Raw genomic sequence first — 11,921 nt, 5'->3', positions numbered from 1 at the left:
TCATCCTACAATTGTTTTAATATCCGACTTCCGCAAACACCTTGCAGTCAACTGCTAAAAAAATGTCGACAACAACATGATTGGTTTCACCACATCAAAAGGCAATAAGTGTCAAATACCAATCGGAAGAAGGTGTTGGAGTATCACATGACAGTCATGACTCTTCATGTTTGAAAATTTACACCCCCACACCTTGACACAACGTGAGATATTAGAAGCATACCCATCTGGAAACTTTACAGAAGAAATAAAATTGAAAAACTCTTTCTTCCCATTCGACTTAATTGTAAAAAAATGATGGCCTTTCTTCAATGTACCACTGACTCTCTTCATCCACAAGGATGAACTAATGCCCATTCGTTCCAAATCAAGGCGAGCTTCGATTGTGTCCTTCATTTTGCCTTCAATGTTTAGAATTGTCTCGACCAAAGTATCAAACACATTTTTCTCAATATGCATAACATCGAGGTTGTGTCTCAATTTTAACTTTGACCAGTATGGGAGCTCAAATAACATACTCTTGTGCGTCCAGTTCAGATGTGTAGTTGGTCTGGGCTTATTGACCCCTTTGCCAAAATGACCAAATTCCAAACGGTTTAACTGATCCAAAATCTCATCTCCAGACCATTCTCTTGGTCTTTACCGAGTCTCTTTTGTGTCGTGGAAGGCTTTATCGTTCTGACGCCACTCGTTATCCCAAGGGAGCCATCTACGATGACCAAGATAACAAACTCTTCTTACATGCCAAGACGATGTTACATTCTGCTTGCATATTGGACATGCCAAATAACCCTTAGTCATCCACCCAGAAACCATTGCATACGCAGGAAAATTGTTTATTGTCCACATCACTGCCGCTCGCATGGTGAACATCTGCCCAGTATAATTACCGTATGTATGAACACCGTTTTCCCATAAATCTTTTAGCTCATCAACCAATGGCCGCAAATAAACATCAATGGACTTTCTTGGATCTTCGATAATTAATAGAGTCAACATCATTTATTCTTTTTTCATGCACTTCCAAGGCGCTAGATTATAAGGAAATACGACGACCGGGCAAATGCTGTGGATTTGGCTTAAAACCCCAAACGGATTAAATCTGTCGGTGGCAAATCCCAATCTAACGTTACGCAGGTCAGCTACAAAATCAGGGTACATCCGATCCAATTCTTTCCATGCCTCTCCATCTGTAGGATGCCTCATAACATCATCATTTACCCGTCCTTCTTTATGCCATCTCATGTCTGTTGCGGTATGCATTGACATGTGCAATCGTTGCAATCTAGGCTGCAATGGAAGATAACACATCACTTTTTGTGGAATCTTGGTCTTTCTATTTTGTGATGTCATTTTAAACCTCGGCTTATTGCCGATAGGGCATTTATCCAACTGTTTTTTCTCCTTATAGAACAATATACAATTATTTACACATGCATGAATTTTTTCATACCCCAATCCGAGACCCTTCAACACTTTTTGGGCACTTTTATGATCTTCAGGTAAGCAATTCTCCTTTGGAAGCATCCTCTTCATAACTCCCAAAAAGTAATCAAAATACTTGTTTTACAAATGAAACTTGATCTTGCCATGCATAAACTCCACAATTGCTATGAGCATCGAAAGTTCTTGCAACCCGAATATAATTCTTGCTCGGCATTTTTCAATAGTTTTTCAAAGTTTTTTAATGCCTCACTGTCCATGGTTGGACGATCGTCATCTCCCTCTTCCTGATTGGTGTTGCTTGAGGCGTATGGATAAATGTCATTTAGAATATTCATAACTTGTTCACTAGGCTTCAAATTAGATTCAACAGTCTCCATTCGTGTCATGTATGAAGACGAAGCTTGGTCTAATCGTTCTCCATGATGATACCAAGTAGTATAGGTCTCCATCATCCCATTTCTTACTAAATGAAATCGAACATTTTCGAATGTCTCCCACGTTGAGTTGTTACACCTCCTACACGGACATCGGATATGAGTTGAACCTAGGTTGTGTTTAGTTGCGAATTCAATGAACTCATTTATTCCATCCAAGTACTCAACATCACATATATTATGATTATGTATCCACTGTCTGTCCATTTTGTCTATAGTCCCAATAAAAGTACAAGAATTACAACAACTTCAACTATTGTCTTCTCACCTTATTCCTCCGGTAAAGGCCCTATCCCATTCAAGAATGGACAGTTATGTGCTGTAATTTACGATTCCAATGGATTAAATTTCGACGTGGGCTAATTTCGGCAACATCTCCTCACAGTTCTTCAAGTGCACGCCATAGATACATAATATCCACCGTGTACTCGAAGAACATCAGGAAATGTTACCAAAATTTCCACTATCAAAACCTAATCTGTGAACCGCAAACTACAACACATAACTATGCATTCCCAAACTGTCCAAAAAATGGAACAATTCAAGAATTAATTGGACCGTAGTTATGCTTTCACATCTATACACGAAATCCAACTAATTCTCAAATGGAAAACTAAGCTTTTCTTGAAAAAAATGTACGAAGTTAAGTAGTATTAACTTCGTAAAACACAAAACAATTTTGTACTTGATGTACAAAAATATGTGCATAAAAATAAATTAAATCACAATAATTAATGAAACTATATAAAGTAGACACAAACTATTAATCCTTCTAAACCAAAAAATGGGACGATTCCATATTGACATCACCCAAAATTTCTATGTTCCACAGTTTTAACTTCTTGTTTACCCCTTCCACTCCTGCCTTAAAATTATTTTTTAAGGACCTATATGATGAGACCACGTATTCTAAATCGTAAAGGGTAGAGACTACACCTAAAATGATTGCTAACAATGTAATAGAACGGTGGTTTGACAAAGCTGTAAACCGGCTTCTTCTCTAAATCTCTAACATTCTAGTTTCCTCCTCCCAATTTGGTGAGAAATGAAATCTATCCATTTTCGAGCACACATCAATCTATCTCTAAATTCGATTAAGTTAACTGAGCAGTTTGCAGTTTCTTAGCTTCTGTTTCCCTAAACCCATCAAAATCCTTCATACTCCTAGTCATTCATTCTACTCATTCAATTGTTTAAAACCAAAACTCAAGTTGTTAAAAATAAGCATTCACAAAGATAATTAAAGAAAAAACATAAATACACAAAAATAAAAAAATCCAAACATAAATGTAATCAATAAATAGTTAATTAATTAATCAAATAAATACAATAACTGAAGGTGAAGATGGTGAGGGTTGAAATAGATAGAGAGTCAGAAAGAGAGAGGTTGAGTGTGAAGAAAAACGCCCATGTGTGTAGTTATTTCAGGAAAAAAAAAATTGGGAAAAAAAACGGTAAAGCATTCTTGGTTTGGCGCAAAAATCTTGCACGACACACAAAACGTCGTGCAAACGGCCTTTGCGCGACAGAGGCATGCGTCGCGCAAAGTTGTTTTGCGTGGCATACCTGTGTCGCGCAAAGTTGGGAAAAAAAGTGGTAAAGCATTCTTAGTTTGGTGCTAAAATTTTGCACGACGCACAAAATGTCGCGGAAACGTCCTTTGTGCGACCAAGGTATGCGTCGCGCAAAGTTGTTTTGCATGACGAAGATTCACGTACGTCTCGCAAAACAGCTTTGCGCGACGCATGCCTTCATCGTGCAAACGACCTTTTCGCGTTGAAATTTCCTACGTCATGCAAAATGTTTTTGTACTAGTGTATTTTGATAACAACCACTGAAAAACCACAATGGACTCAAGTATAAATGATAAAAATATGGAATAAAACCCAATGTGAGACCAACCTGATAAACTTTCTAATTTATATAAAACTAGAACTACACTAATTTCAGGAGAAACACATGCACTAAAAGCAAAAAAACCAAAATTAGTGCCTTTTCATATTTTAAATTTGGTAAGAAGATAAAAAAAATTGAAATAAAATGCCTAATTTTATGCAAATTTAAAAACATAGACAATGAATTCAGAAATATGCATAAATATTCAAGTCCTACATTTATGTCAAAACACTCCTTATATGGAGTTTGGAAACGGAAAATAAAATGTATTCCAATTATTATGTTAGTTTCCAACATAATATATTATGAGAAAAATATGCATAAACATTCAAGATTTAATATTATGAGAAAAATATTCAAGATTTAATATATTTGATTCTTTAATTTCTTTATTATTTAAATTAAGAAAAATATGTATAAATATTCAAGATTTAATATAGTCATTCAAATTAATAAAGTCATTCAATACATAAAACAATTCAAAATCGTATAGTTTTTAGGACATTCATTCTCATATTTCATATTAATATGTAATTAGTTTAAATGCACCATTGATTCGGCCATATTTATGTACACATTAATTTCGCCTCTTGTGCATTCATCTCCATAATTTCGTACATTAATGTCTTTTGATTTATTATTTTTATTTCTCAATGTCATTAACTCTCCCATATAATTTGCATGTAATTAATTTTTATAAATCAAACGTACAATAGGGGTATTTTTGGCATCCGAAATATGTAAAATGTGTCCAGTTGAATGTAATTAATGAAATCACTTATGCGGATCTTAATCATTGGGTTTTTCTAGAGTAAAAAGATCATGTTGGGTTTTTTATGTGTAAAATTGAATTCACTTTTAACAAAAAAAAAAAAAAAAAAAAAAAAAAAAAATCATATTTTCAACTTTCCATTGTACTATTCACTACATTTTAATTTATCATTTTTCATTAAAACTAAATTTCTTTTTAACATTTTGTTAGTTTTCTTTTTTTTTTTTTATTCCTTTAACCCTCATGAAAATGCGCCAGTAGCGTACAGAGTGGAGTCGTGGGCCATTTGGGGTACTGTCATTTTAAAGTCATCTTATCATAACAAGGTCAATCGGCCATGCCCAAAGTAAACCTGAATATATTTAAGGTCAATAATTAACGACACCGTTATTGTGATTAATTAAGACTAAGTTTAATTAATCTCAGTTGTGGTCTTAGTTAATGGATTCCATCATGCATTGCATTTATCCCCTGACAACTTTTTACACAACATGTTAATCTGATTCGAAATAACATGGAAATAGTGGGTTTCCAGCCAACACGTTAACTAATCGAGATATTGGATCACACGTTAAAAACCTGTTAACAAATTATCCTCGGATAACCCTTTTCAACTCGATAACAAGAAAGCTAGTTTGATAATTTAAAGTACTTAAACACCTTACTACAGTAGTCTTAGTATTTAATCTCAAAATTCCAAAAATACCAAGGCATGTTAAAATTTTCAATAATAATTAATATACAAGTGTGAAAAATGTAAAAGGAATATACAATGGCTCGTGATTGCACAATGTCATTTATATTTTTAAAACCTTCCAAACCCTCATGACTAGTGTTATTGTTTTAGTGCAAATTCAATCAAATTTCATAATAATTAATGTAGAAGTGTGAAAAATTGTGATAACCCGAACTTAATTTTACGTTTTATAAATTTTTAAAAGCGCGAATTGACGAAAATGCCCTAGAGGCAAGGATTTTGACTTCCGTTGGGCATTGTTTAGAGAGATATATGAGTCATTCTTTTGGAGTATATGCGTAGTAATCATTGCCACGAACGCATAGGCGAAAGCCGTTTGCGACTCCGGATTATAGCGGTATAGTTACGGGCATTTGAAATTGGTTACTTAAAGTTTAGTTATAAATTATTTGAACTCCCACCTTATGGGAAAGAAAGCCCAATCAGTTTTAAGCAAAGAATACGGGACCAATCAAATTAAGGGAGGACCAATCAGAAAAAAAAAAATCAAAATAAAATAAATAAATAAATAAAAAGAAATAAGGGAAGCTCCAGCCTTCTCGTCGGTCCATACACCCGCGCACCACCAGACCCAAATCCGGTGAATTTCCACCATTTTTCTCGTTGATCTCCACCATCCAACACCTGCAAATCACTTATGTGGCCTCCCATCCACCATCTCAGCCCAAAAACAGAGAGTTTTGGTTCCAATTTCATAAAGGCCGACATATGGCTTCTTGGGTGCTAGGCGACGATCCACCCATTTTTGAAACACTTAGCTTCAATCACCACCACCAAAACACTTCTTTGGAGGTCAAGAACAAAGCCCAAAAAGTTTTAGGGGCAGTGGTGTTGCGGATTGATCGAATTAAAGAACACCCAAATTCCAGGGTTCGGGTGGGTTCTTGGCATTTGAAGCTTTTCCCGACCAAATTGGACTTGGTCACAGGTATGAAACTTGCTCTACTCATTGATATCTTTATTTCTGTAAAATTTGAGAATTTTTGGAGATAGTTGAATTTTCCGGTGAATCGAGGCGGTTGACTGCTGTGTGTGGTGGCGCGTAAGTCAAGTCATCCCTTAACCTCTCTCAGCTAAGTTTGACACCTCAAATCCATAGGTGAAGTATGATTGATGAAATCTCTTCGTTTGAACATAGTTTTGATAAAAACCGCTACTTGAACATTATGTGAATTTACGATCTGACCGTTGGATCGTCACCAAACTTTAATACAATATAGTACGTAATATTTGAGGATATTAGAAACTTACAGATTTGGAAATATGACGTACGGATCTTCCTCAATTAGATTTGTAAATTCGTAAGATAAAACGTTGACCACCACTTGAATTGGCAATTGGCGGAGATCCAACCGTTGGATCGTAATGGAACTTTAGTATGATGTTTTAGAAGCACAATGTGGATCTTTGCAAGTTACGGAATGGAAATCCAAGATGTGGATCTTCCAGATTGAGCTACATAGGCAACTCCGACATTGTCGTACAAGTTGCAATAATGGGCAACTCCGGCACTGTAATACAGGTTGCAGTGATAAGCAACTCCGACACTGTCATACAAGTTGCAATGATAGGCAGCTCCATCACTGTCATAAAGGTTGCAGTGATAGGTAACTCCGACATTGTTGTACAGGTTGCAATAATAGGCAACTCCGACACTGTCATACAGGTTGCAATGATAGGCAACTCCGACATTGTCGTACAGGTTGCCTATGAGTCGTATAGGTTGCATTCGGCAACTCTGACTCATGTGTTATCATAGATTGATTTATAAGTCATATAGGTTGCATTAGGCAACTCTGACTCGTGGGTTATCATGGATTGGTGAGCACCTGATTTTATTATGATGTTGTTGATTTGTAGAGATTTTGGATTATTCTTGGATTTAATGTTGATTTACACTTGACTTCATACTTATATATTGTATGATTTCCTGGAAATTATACAAGTAGTAGAGCGAGGGGTTATATTGTTTAGATGGTCTTTATTAAAGCTTTATACTCAACCCCACTCACTCTTATTTTTTTTCATCCCTTCAAGTTCTAGTAGCAGAGTTGTCGTATCGACGATGATTCGTGGCAAGTCTTGGTATTGGAGATTACCTTCGACGGTATGATTTCCAATCTACTCTACTTTACCTTATTTATGCTTTGACGTCACGTGTGAAATTCATGTTTAGGCACTTTTAGGTTTAAATTTATTCACATATTCCACGTCACTACACTTTATGGCTTCGTCACCTTCCAGGTGTCGGCCAGCACAACTCGATTCGGAGTCCTAGTGGACAATCCAAGTCGGGATGTGTCAATTTGGTATCAAAGCATAAGTTGGGCAGTATTGCGTTCATCACACACATGATGTAAGCATTATTGATTCTTGAACCTAATTTCCAAATCTTGCCACCTCATCGAATACGAAAAAAGTGTTAATTTTTCCTAAGTTTGGGCAGTTTTGTCGATTTGTCGACGTTTTAGAAGATGATTTCGGTGAATGCCTCTAAATTATAAGGGAAGAAATTCCTTGTCAAGGAAAGATGTATATTTGAGATAAGTTGATAGCCCTAAAGCAGGGCTACTATATCGAGTGATGTACATCGCGAGAGAATTACCTACCAATTCTACTACCATTTAGTCATTTCTATCGACCCTTCCAAGAATGGAAGCTAAGAATAGTTTTGATTCCTTGCCAACATCTGTTAGTATATCATCTATTAGAATTCCTGCGAAGTTTACTTTGAATAGATTTCAGAAACGTCATTAAGTGACAATCAGGTGCTAAAGTGGTAGCACTCGATGGGAGAACACTTTAGGACAATCACTTTTGGTTCCTGAGGAACTAATCTCTTCAAACATTATAGATCATTTTGAACCTTTAGGAGGAAGATCGACTTTCATTTAAGCCCAATTAGTTGTTGGAGCGTCGGAGTTGATTTGAGGACGCATATCTCTGGCGTCACTTATCAAAATTCTGCCAGGGATACCACTTATGCGAAAAGTAAATTACACCATCAATCCACATTCTCACTACACCAGTTTTCTTGCATCATTGGAAAGACTACTTCAACCTTGAGGAACTTGGTTATGAGAGTTTACCGATTAGGAATTTATCCAACCAAACACCTTATTTGGGAAATCTCAAACCTATATGCGAAGGTCAAAGAATGAGTTTCAGGATCGTACCTAGATTTTGGCAACCTCCTCGGATAACGATTAAAAACCATTATCCTCTACTTTGAATTGATAGAAATTCAATATGAACCTGCTCACTATGGTGTTATGAACTGCATTGTTGGGTTATGTGGTGTGTATGTCACTACTATATCTCACTGTGACAAATGTTTCATTTCCAAGTCTTGGGAAGCCTTCTTGAAGGCCGTATGCATTAAGCTTTGTCATGTATCACATTTCACCCTCAGACTGATGGTTAGTCTGAATGAACTATCCGGATATTGAAAAACATATTGCTTTTGAATATTTTACAGTTTGCCAGTCATGGTAGGCACTTACCTTGGTTAGAGTTATGTGTAACTATGGTTACATTTTTGGTTTGGCTATGGTATTGTTTGAGCCTTGGTATAGAGATTTTACGCACGGAACATGTTTGACAGATGAGTATTGTGAACAGGTATTTGAATGATCGAGGTTATGATATAGAAATTATGATTATTGTTGATATTACCCGTGAGGGCAGTGCGTGAGCAAAATCTTGCACCCTCGGAAATTTGTTACTTGCTTATCAAGACAATAGTGAGTTGTCGGTATTTCGGGTTGAGACCGTAATATCAATAACTTATTCGTTGGGTTTGTTAAGCAAGTAGACAAGTAAGTCATTTTCTGTTAGCATTTGTATTTACTTATTTAATTAATTATTCATTGTTTGGGCTCGACCCAAAGATGTTACATGCTTATCTTCGAAGTATGTTACATGCTTATCTTTGAAATCTCCCTCTTGGATCTTGTCTGCATAGGGTGTAAATTCTGATATAGGACAAAAAATTAATTATTTCATATGCAATAAAATTAAAAGAAGGAAGCGGTGAGCAATAAAGAAAAGTTATTGGAGAATTGGTAATTCACGTGTTAATATATTATTTGCTAAGGCCATATCTCGAAAGTGGATGTTTTGGACTTTTCGGGGGCATTTGTTGCGTCGGACTATCTCGGACTGGATTAGCTTCAATGACTAAGCTGGACTGGCTTAGACTAGACTAAACTGGACTAACTTAGTGAAGCGTTTGGTGCAGTATTGGACTAAGAAGCTGGATAATAACAAATTCTAATATTATTTTATTTAATATATAAATTATTAATATTTTATTATGATCTTATCTTTTTCTCCATCTTTTCCTACTATTTCCGTCCCACTATTTTCCTCTTCTCTCATCGTCCCACCCTCTCCCTCTTTTTTTCCTCTCAGACCTCTCAATTCATGTCTCTTTCTCATTCTTGGTCAAACTCCTTATTGATTTCAGTCTCTATTTCTCTGTCCTCCCTCCCTCTCTACCTATGCGTTGTTCGAACGGAACCTCACGGCTCCAATTTTCCCGACGAGTTGCAAGTTTCCCGATGTGTTTTTTGGCCAACCCTTATTAAATTGGATGAAGTTAGCACCACCAAAAAATTCATCACCATCCCTGGACCGAGATCTTAGCTTTGCATGCTCGAATTTATCATGGATTTGAAGAAGCCCAAACAGGCCGAGACTTCCAGGCCATTTTCCGGCCACATTCGACCACATTTTGGCCTCGATTCAAGTACAATCGTAATCTTGTCACTCCCAGCTTCAATTTGGTATATTTTATATGAAAGTTGGTTGTGAAATGGATCTGAAAGAGAGTCGGGAAGTTAATGATTGATCTAGGTGACCGGCGATGATGAGGAATCTGTCGGGAGTGGTCGTTGAGCATGACAAGGACAAGAAATAGAGGATAGTCTTAGCTAGTCCCATGGTTATTGGGGGGTCTCACTAAGACCTCTTAGTGAAGGGTTTTGTCCATGCTAGTCCCCTTTAGTCTCATTAATGTTAGTCCCAGCATGGAACAAACACAGTATTGGACTAATAGCTAGTCCAGTCCAGTCCAGTCCAAGTTAGTGAGGGCAAACAAACGCCTTCAGGTTATTTGAATGAATGCTGCTACTTTCATTTCTAATGCGGCCGTAGAAGATGTGTTCAATTCTCCCACAACAATGCTTGAGCGATCTTTTGAAAAAATCTATCAAAAAACAGTCTACTAATAGAGTGTCTTTTGGGTTTCAAGGGCTTTATTATTTGTCTTTTAGTTTTCGTCTTAATTATCTAAGTCTTTTGAGATGCCCCATTGTAATCTATTTATTTAAGCCTTTTGGCTTTTCATTTGCAATTATCTTTTATCTTTCAATCAATTAATCAAATTATCCTTTGAGATTTTCTCAATTTTCTAGTGGACTCCAAGCTTTGTTCTATAAGGGATTACGCTGGTAACCCTTTTTTAGCTTTGTGCTCCATCAAATTCAATAGAGGAATAGATAAAATGGCTTGTAAACTTTCTAGTTTAAACTCAAGTGCCATAGGGATTGTAAAAGATGAGGACTGAGATGGAGTGACAGTAATGGATTGATTAAGATCTTCCACAAACGTTGCAGAACTTGTTAATGATGTAGAGGAGTCATTGGTAGTAGCAGCACTAGGTTCAAGTATAGATTGTGGTAATATTATTGGTGACAATCCAGGTACAGGGACAATATTATTGTCACTTGTGACTAACATAGATGATCATGATATAGGTGCTATGAATGGCACGGTGTTTGACACTATAGTAGATTGGCTTTCTAGACATTTGAGAATAAGGAAACTCATACTCATCAAAGATCAGATGTCTAAAAATGTATACTCTTTTGTTGGTAACTTTAAAATAGACATACCCGGTATACTTAGAAGCATAACCCAGAAAAATACATTTTGTAGTTTTGGGTTGTAGTTTTGTGTGATTGTAAGGCTCAAGCAGAAGGAAACAAGAACAACCAAATATTCTGAGGTGTTGAATATCAGGAATTGAATTAAAAAATGGTTCAAATGAGGATTGATTATTCAAGATTGTAGATGTCATCCTGTTAATGAAATAGACTGCTGTTTGGCAAGCAAAGGACAAAAATATGGATGGTAATGAAGCATTCTGTAACAAGGTGATAGAAGTCTCAATAATTTGTTTGTGTTACCTTTTAACCAAACCATTTTGTTCTGGAGTACGAGGGCAAGAAATTTAGTGACTAATCCCTTTATCCAAAAGAAAATTTTGTAAACTTTGCTTGTATATTCACCCTCGCCATCACTTTGCAAAACTTGAATTGAAACAACAAAGTGATTGAAAGTAAACTGAAAGAATCTAATGAACACAGAACAAATATCACTTCTATTGAGTAAAGGGAATATCCAACAATATCTAGTGCATTCATCAAAGAATGTCACATGTACTTATAGCCATCTACAGATTTACAAGGAGCAGGCCCCATACATCACTGTGAACTACTTCAAAGTGAATTATATACTTAGACACAGAGACAGCAAATGTCAATTTGCTAAATTTTCCTTTTGAACAAGCATGACACAACAATGGAGCTACATCAGGTGAAATTATAATATT

General features: G+C 36.1%; 1 pseudogene; it reads right to left on the bottom strand.

The window, feature by feature from the left end:
- LOC148696377 (uncharacterized) lies at positions 1-1,206 on the bottom strand (annotated as a pseudogene).
- Between the last annotated feature and the right edge of the window lie 10,715 nt (positions 1,207-11,921).

Source organism: Pyrus communis, chromosome 6, assembly GCF_041283825.1.
Source record: "Pyrus communis isolate YQ-2024b chromosome 6, ASM4128382v1, whole genome shotgun sequence".
NCBI lineage: Eukaryota > Viridiplantae > Streptophyta > Magnoliopsida > Rosales > Rosaceae > Pyrus > Pyrus communis.
The sequence above is the reverse complement of the archived record's forward strand: the minus strand, read 5'-3'. Positions and strand labels throughout refer to the sequence as shown.